At 44.4% G+C, this 8,935-nt stretch overlaps 1 long non-coding RNA gene across 1 annotated transcript; it reads right to left on the bottom strand.

The window, feature by feature from the left end:
• Positions 1-7,545: 7,545 nt before the first annotated feature.
• On the bottom strand, positions 7,546-8,297 carry LOC134943580 (uncharacterized). Its single transcript, XR_010181621.1, has 3 exons — positions 8,221-8,297; positions 8,056-8,143; positions 7,546-7,754 (listed from the first exon to the last, which is right to left on the bottom strand). It is a non-coding gene; the product is annotated as an uncharacterized LOC134943580 (long non-coding RNA).
• Positions 8,298-8,935: the final 638 nt, after the last annotated feature.

Here is an 8,935-nt window from a genome sequence, read left to right as displayed (position 1 = left end):
CATGGATATTGGAAACAGGAATAATTGTTTCAGAAGAGCAGGATGAATTTTGAATTGGAAGGAAGCTTCGTGACAAGGCATCTGCTTTAAGATTCTTCGATCCTGGCCGATAGGAGATCACATAGTTGAATCTAGTGAAGAATAATGCCCATCGTGCCTGTCTTGGATTCAGTCTCTTGGCTGACTCAATATAGGATAAGTTTTTATGGTCAGTGAGGATTGTAATCACGTGTCTCGCCCCTTCCAACCAGTGCCTCCATTCTTCTAGAGCCCACTTGATAGCAAGCAGTTCACGATTTCCAACATCATAGTTGGCTTCGGCAGGAGAGAACTTTCTGGACAGAAAAGAGCACGGGTGAAGTTTAGAATCCACTGGATCTTTCTGTGATAGGACTGCTCCCACTCCCACTTCAGAAGCATCCACTTCCATAACAAAAGGCAGGTCAGGATTTGGATGACTAAGAACAGGTGCAGATATAAAGGCTTTTTTTAACTTGAGAAAAGCTTGTAGAGCTGAAGGTGACCAATGTGACGGATCCGCACCTTTCTTGGTCAAAGCAACAATAGGTGCAACAATGTCTGAAAATGAACGAATAAATCTCCTATAATAATTAGCGAACCCAAGAAAGCGTTGTATAGCTTTAAGGTTAGTAGGTTGTGCCCAATCTTGAATTGCTTGAAGCTTACTGGGATCCATGGAGAACCCCTTGGGAGAGATGATGTATCCTAAGAAAGCGACTTCCTTCACTTCGAATTCACATTTTTCTAACTTGGCGTATAGATGGTGCTCCAGGAGCTTTTGCAACACCATCTGGACATGGACTCGATGCTGCTCCAGTGACCGTGAATATATCAGGATGTCATCCAAGTAGACCACAACAAATTTTCCCAGGAATTCTCGGAGCACATCATTGATAAAATCTTGGAAGACGGCAGGAGCATTTGACAATCCAAATGGCATAACAAGGTATTCATAATGCCCAGAATGAGTGTTGAAGGCCGTCTTCCACTCGTCACCGGCCCTAATTCGGATGAGGTTATATGCCCCCCGAAGATCAATTTTAGAGAAGATTTCCGCCATCCGGAGTTGATCAAACAACACGGAAAACAAAGGCAAAGGATAAGAATTCTTAACAGTGATTTTGTTGAGTCCTCTATAATCAATGCATGGACGTAAGGAGCCGTCCTTTTTTGCCACAAAGAAGAATCCTGCTCCTACTGGTGATTTTGAGGGACGAATAAACCCTTTGCTTAGGTTCTCCTGAATATAGTCTTCCATGGCTTTAGTTTCTGGCAAAGAAAGAGCATATAATCTACCCTTAGGTAATTTATCTTCGGATACCAGACTGATGGCACAGTCGTAAGGTCGATGGGGGGGAAGAGTATCCGCCTCTTTCTTGGAGAAGACATCCGCAAATGAATGATATGGAGTCGGTAGCCCCTCTGGTATAACTTGAGAGCATCGCACTGGCAAGGACAGACATCTTCCTGTACATTCTGTTCCCCACTGTAAGAGTTCTCCTGTCTTCCAGCAGATGGATGGATTATGGGATTTCAACCATGGAAGCCCTAGGACTATGGAGGCCATGGGGCAATTGACAAGGAGGAAAATAATCTTCTCCGAATGCAGAAGACCAGTAGTTAAATGAACAGGAGGAGTTTGCTGAGACACTTGCCCACTGAGGAGGGGGTTACCGACAAGGCCACAAATAGTCACAGAAGGCTTCATCTTTAGTATAGGAATGTTCCAGGACCGGGCGAAAGAGATATCCATAAAGTTGGCAGCTGCACCACAATCAACAAAAGCCTTGACTGCAACTTGCTGAGTAGGTAGACTAATTTGAACTGGAAGCAAGACTGAATTTTCTGGAGAGATTCCAGCCAGACCCAGGAGTAACTCCCCTTTTACCCCTGGGTCTTGTCTTTTCCCGACTTCAGGGTGCAAACATTAGCAAAATGACCCTTTGCTTCACAATATAAGCATAGGCCCATCGATCGCCTACGAGATTTTTCCTGAGCAGAAAGACGAAAGGCCCCAATCTGCATGGGTTCACTGGAATCTTCGGCTTCTTCCAAGGCTACTGCTGAGGGAGATGGTGACCCTCCACCTTTCTCCATCCTCCGTTCCCTGATCCGACGATCTACTCGAATTGCTAACTGTATGAGCTTGTCCAGGGTTTCAGGAGTAGGATACTGGACAAGGTAGTCTTTAATTTGCTCAGTGAGGCCTAAGCGGAACTGACTTCGGAGGGCTGGGTCATTCCAACCACTATCACCTGCCCATCTGCGAAAATCAGTGCAGTATACCTCGGCCGTGTTTTTCCCTTGTCTCAGGGCTCGTAAGTGAGCCTCTGCAGAAGCTGCTCGGTCCGGGTCATCATAAAGAATTCCAAGGGCGCTAGAAAAGGCATCCACTGTGTGCAAGGCGGGATTCTCCATTTTCAATCCGAACGCCCAGGACTGGGGTTCCCCCTGCAGGAGGGAGATGATGATACCTACTCGCTGAGCCTCAGAACCAGACGATAATGGCCGGAGTCTGAAATATAGCTTGCAGCTATCACGGAAATTCTGGAACTGTTTCCGGTCACCTGTAAACCGATCTGGAAGATGCAGCTTTGGTTCAGGCCCAGGAGCTCTGGTTACAACCAATGACCTGCTAGTTTCTTCCTGGGTGGAAACTCGGAGCTTTAGATCTTGCAGTTGCTGCGTCAAATTTTGTATTTGACCAGCCAAGATTTGAGCCGGATTTTGTTGTGACGGGTCCATGCCCAGGAAGTGGTGGGCCAGTTATAATGTCAGGAACTGGTGCAGAATACGGAATTTGGGATCAGGTACCAAGTGGTTGACGTTACCCAGAACAGAGGCACGGAGTCTAACACGCCGGAAGGTTTTCACCAGGGAACCCCGCAAGGGGATATGGGCTTCGCGGCTTCCGACATGCAGGTCGCGGCCCCCTGTCTGGGTCACTTGATACCTGAACTGGACTAGAGTTATGGTAGAGGTGTTGTATATGATCAGCCGCAGGGATACACAGGAACAAACAGGAACTGGAGAAGGTGGCAGGGTGCACACGGCCAGATGGTACGCTGGGGCTGTGGAGATGGAACAGCAGCAGGCACTCCAGGGGTGACACAGGAGGTAGCGGCACACGGACGGACTGGGGTGCAGACACTTGGAGACAGGGTAACGGCAGTCGGCAGACTAAAGTCATCAGCAAGATGTTTAAGCTGGAATTCAATACTGGAACAAGGCAATACCCACTGGACAGATGAACTGAGACCAGAGAGGAACCAGAGAGCAGAACACCACATGGAGTAGCTATAACTGGCAAAGCTTCTTGGGATTGAGAGGCTTAAAAGAACAGGCTGGACCAATCAGTTGTGAGCACCAGACAGGCCCCCAGTAATTGATATAACATGCAGCTGCAGTGCAGACTGAGCAGGCTGACAAGCTGAATAGTAGTTTTCAGGTAACGAGCTGTAATTACAGAATCCAGACACCTGTGAAGTCAGTTGCTGAGTGCAGGAGCAAAGGCACTGGGAGACAACTATGCAGGAGCTAGCTGTGACCTGTAGTTCCACAAACTGAAGCAAAAGTAATTATAACAATAACAAAACATGAGTGCTCAGGATTGTAACAACACCACATATTAGACAGACATTAGGTCGATGGGGTCAAAATATTGACATGAAAAAGGTAGACAGTACAAAAGGTCGACAGGATTGAAAGGTCAACATGGTCAAAAGGTCGACATGAAAATGGTTGACATAAAAAAGGTAGACAAGTTTTTTTTTAAATTTACATATTTTTGGACTATTTCATACCTTCTTTATACATGTCGGCATAGAGTTGGTGTTAAACCTTGTGGCGAGCACAGTGAGCCACCGAACCTGAAGCGAAGGGGTGCCTTTCTACAACTGGCAGTCCCAGATGACAAAACTATACACACAAACCACAAAAATGCAAAAAAAAAAAATGGTGTCTACCTTTTTTGTGTCGACCATTTTCATGTTGACCTTTTGACCCTGTCAACCTTTTGTCGACAAAGTAAAAAAAAGGGGGCAGACCAGATGGTCCAAATGGTTCTTATCTGTCATCAAATTGTATGTTTTTATGTATGTATTCCCTTGTTTATTTACACTGACTGTATAGTATTAAATTACATGTTGGTGCTTTGTTCTTGTTACTATGTTTTGTATTGTGTTGTAAGAGGCACGGAGTTGGGGCCCTGCAAAAAGAGCTCACTTGCCAAGCTTACGTACCTCCCGCCTCCCGCAACTCAGATGGTACTGGAACACGTCCCAGACACGGACAAGAACTTCCTGGGGTGATCTGAAAAGAATGGGAGACACAGTACGCAGGTGGTGGCCTCCACTGGGCTCAGTTAATGGTCATCATTGGCACTTGTGGCCTCAGACTGGGTGCTCCCGTAGTTGTGCAAAGCACCAGGCATGACCCTGAATGAAAAAGCCCAAAGGGGAGTTGGGAAAAGGGAAACATACACACAAAACACAATTTGCTCACTAGCTATACCCTCGGTTTCCTGCCAGACGTCTTGCCCTTCTTCCTTTCTCCTGTAATAGAACACACAATACAGCCCACGGGACCTGACACTGCTAATGCGATACAACAGAGAGAAACTTATGCAGAGGTTATGACACAATGCAGTTATACTGTTTCAACCTTGTGATACCAGCACGTAACTTCAGCCTACCTTTAATGGGGGCCTGGCTGCAGGGAAAACTTGAGTACTTACCACAGTCTACCTTTATTGATGGCCTGACTGTACACCCTAAACCTAGTGGTCGAGTGGCCTAGCGTCGAATCCAGAGATACCACGGCCTAGCGCCAACTTACTACTCCTGCGGTTAATCGTACCATGTAAGACTACTGGGCCCTTGCCTATACCAACCCTATTGTCCACACAATAGCTTTAGGCTTCCTGCCCACTGTGCCCTGGCCTATTGTTGCCATTGGGAGCTAAATCCTATCCCTAACGGCATATTGCCCTGACAACTTAGTCAACCCTGTTTGAACCTAATGCCCGTATGCTCCCCAGACCTAATGTCCATCTGATACACAATTCTATAGGGCCTAATGCCCTCCTTGGGTCACCCGTGCCTAGTGCCTCAAGCGTAGTGCCTGCTTCACCCCACATGCCTAGTGCCCAAATCCTGGTGGTCTGGGGGGGACCACTTAGACTTACCCATCCTAAGGGCTGTGGCTGGATGAAGCCTGGTCCAGCCCCGCTGACTGCGTGGTCTTCGCCGGAGGCAAGATGGCTCCTACAACCTCTGGGCTTCTTGGAGTCTTCACTCGGGCAGCAGTGGCCAGTGCAAGCTCTTTACCCTCGCACACCACTGTCCCAGGGCTTCCGACGTCTTCACCGATGGGTGCCGGCTCTCTACACTTCACCCAGCGGGCAGCACGCATAACACATCTTTCACAATGGCTGCCACCCGCCAGGACTTCCAGCGCCTTCTTCTGTTATCTTCAATGTTCTGGAGCTCTTCTCCGCTCCACACCGACCGACGAACTGCGCCTCTGCACCAGGCACTGGCTAATATAAGCCAATGCCAGGGGGAGGTGCTATGATGTGGCAAGCCGGGATTGGCTCACCGCCGCCACTCCTGATTGGCCGCCAGCTCTTGAGCCGTGATTGGCTAACAGCTGGCGCCAAATTCAAAAAAATGCAGCGCTGTGATTGGCAGGATCCTGGAGGATGCAGCTCCATGACCCAGTAATTCACCACCGCCCCATGACCGCTGCCAAACTCTGCAGCTAGTTGGGCAGGTGGGGGCCGGACCAGGCCTGGTCCAGGTCCCCAGTGCTGCCTGGTGCCACTGCTGCATCCAGCCCCATGGGACGGCGCCAGGATCCCTCCGGATCCTGGCTCATCCCAGGCAAGGAGGCACATGGCACCTAGTAGCAAGGCCAGTGACTGCACAAGTACTGTACACTGGCCCTTGCTACAGTGTAATATCCAGTGTTATTTGCTTTTCCTCATAAAGGCTGATGGCAACTAATAGATCAAAGGCTCATACTGTTTCAATTACGGTATACAAATTATGAGGCATCCACTGAAATGGATAGACAAAGTTTTAATATCAACCTGGGTAAGGGACACATTTATTTATTTATTTCTGAAGAAACCTCAAACGGAGAGGACAGCAATGCATCAAGACTACAGTATCAACCACTCTGCAAACTTCAGGGAGTATCATTTGCTCATAGCAGCCTGAGTTTTGCTTCACTGACAGGATCTGTAACTGTGACTGGTACTTACAGCAAGAGTAGTAATAATCTAATGCTACACATACACACACACACACACAGGGGGGTTTCTGAGTACCGAGAAACCCCCCCTGCCTGCTGATACACCGGCTTAGCTGAGTGATTATTTATCTTTTTGATGGCGGAACGGAGGCTGCAGGCTGCGTCTGCAAAGATGCAGCCTTCTTATAGTTACACTGAGAGTCTGGGCTGACTAAGGGGGACATTTACTAAGCAGTGATAAGAGCGGAGAAGTGAGCCAGTGGAGAAGTGCCCATGGCAAACAATCAGCATTGAAGTAACATCTAGAATTTGCATACTATAAAATAATACAGAGCTGCTGACTGATTGATGGGGCAATTTCTCCACTGGCTCACTTCTCCGCTCTTATCACTGCTTAGTAAATGTTCCACTATATGTAGGGGTAGCTGCAGCACAGAGCGCCTGTCAGGAAGCAGCAGCCGGGTGAGGCACTGATTCTGAGTCTGGCATATGTGTGTCTGTCATGCATGATGGCGGGATTCCCGGGGGTGCATGCCGGCGGGGAGTGAGGTGGGGACAGGTGAGAAGTTACTTTCCTCCCCTCTGTGATGTCTGACAGCCGCTGCAGCTTGTTTGGGGGGGCAGCAGCAGCTAATAAATGGGTTATATATTCACTCGTATACTTGCATTGGGGTGGGAGTCACCCACACACACACACATGGGGGTGCAACTCATAAATAAGTTATATATACACTCATGTACTTGCATTGGGGTGGTGGTCAAACACACACACGGGGGGGGCAGGGGGTAGCTGATAAATGGGTTATATATACACTCATATACTTGCATTGGGGTGGGGGTCACACACACACACACGCACAGTGTATATGCAGTGTATGTGTATATATATATATATATATATATATATATACTATATCTATCTAACTATCTCTCTATCTACCTATCTATATACAGTATATACACTTTATCTATCTATCTGTGTATATATATATATATATATATATATATATATTACAAAAAAATACCCTAATTGCGCTCGGAATAGATGGGCTGCAACCTAACAGAGATCTCCTGCTAGTGGAGGTCAAACAATACCAATCACAATAAATTCCTTAGGTGCGCCAATATAATCAGGATATATTTTATAACTATCTTCTATGAACTTAATGTCCTTTTATATCACAAATGTCAATATCTTATTTTTTTTTAATTATTCCAATGTACATACAAATGTAAAAACATTTACATAAAACCAAAACATCACAATACAATGAATAATATCATTCAGACCTGTTTTACATTTCAGAGGCTAGTTGTTCATACACTTCAACCTTATGGGTGTGAGCCCACAAGTGGAGGACCTCTGTATATTTCCAGGTCGTTTAGATAAACAAACGCGTTTCGTCCCTTTAGTTGGACTTCCTCAGGGGTATATATCTTTCAAGTAACAATATTACAACATACATAGGGTAAATTACCTAAAAAAACATAATAAGACATATCTCAGACATTTGATATCAAGACATACACAGTTTGAATGTAAAATAATAGTCATACAATATTGACTGAATATATTAGGAGGGTTATAAACAATTATTATTAAAGCTGGTTACCATATCATAAGTCAAAGGGGATATTGACTAATAAATATCTTAATTTAATTCATAATTATTATTATAACTGGTTACCATATCATAAGTCAAAGGGGATATTGGCCAATAAAATTTTTTTTATTTAATTCATAATTGGCAGAATTAGTATTATTTCAAATATACATACCGATATTATGATGTATTGAGAGTAGATCTGATTTTACACAATAGTGTTCATGATAACCGTGGATTCTGATAGAAATGTCTCTAAGATCCTAATTTATAAATAATTTTATTAATATTAATTGCTACATACATATATGTCAATAAATGTAAATCCAAAAGTGCCTACCGTTTAGGTTCTTATCTGTAAACGTATAGTATAGATGAATTATTCCATAACCGTAAATCTCTGTAGACTCGGTCTCTGAGAAATATATTTGTTGATATCTATTATTCCCATATATGTTTAATTAGAGGATGGTATCATCTTTATAAAGGACAATTACTATTAATGAGGTTAGTATTGTATAAGTAGTACATACCTAATCAGAAGTTATAATTATGAGAAACGGTCAATTCCACAGATGATATAGAAATATTGTCCTAATTAGAGCATATAAACATTTGGAATAAATTAATCGAAATCATATACAATATACATGAATAATTTTCTTTTTAATAAATATTTTCCTATATATCAGCTGCATGTGACCACCAATGTACTCGTGCATGGTATGTAGTCAAAAATAATCCCACTACTTAAAGAGTGGTATGTCTCCTTAAACACATTTGTATATTACACATCCTCATCTTTCATATAATATTCCCAAGGATTATTCCACACCACACTTTACAGTGCCATTTACAAATATTGACAATGTTCTTTTTATCATAGACATTCTTTTTTCTACAGTTAGTTCAAGTATTTGACCAAAAGTATCTACAAACAACTGTTATACTCACTTGTAGTCACTGTGTTAGTATCAGTCTTTCTAGCCAAAAGCTGCATGTGAGGTGTGGTTACTTCCTAGGTTTTTATAGAGGCATACTATTACATCACTTCC

This window comes from Pseudophryne corroboree, chromosome 7, assembly GCF_028390025.1.
Source record: "Pseudophryne corroboree isolate aPseCor3 chromosome 7, aPseCor3.hap2, whole genome shotgun sequence".
Taxonomy (NCBI): Eukaryota; Metazoa; Chordata; class Amphibia; order Anura; family Myobatrachidae; genus Pseudophryne; species Pseudophryne corroboree.
Note: the sequence above shows the minus strand (reverse complement) of the source record. Positions and strands in the feature narration are given on the sequence as shown.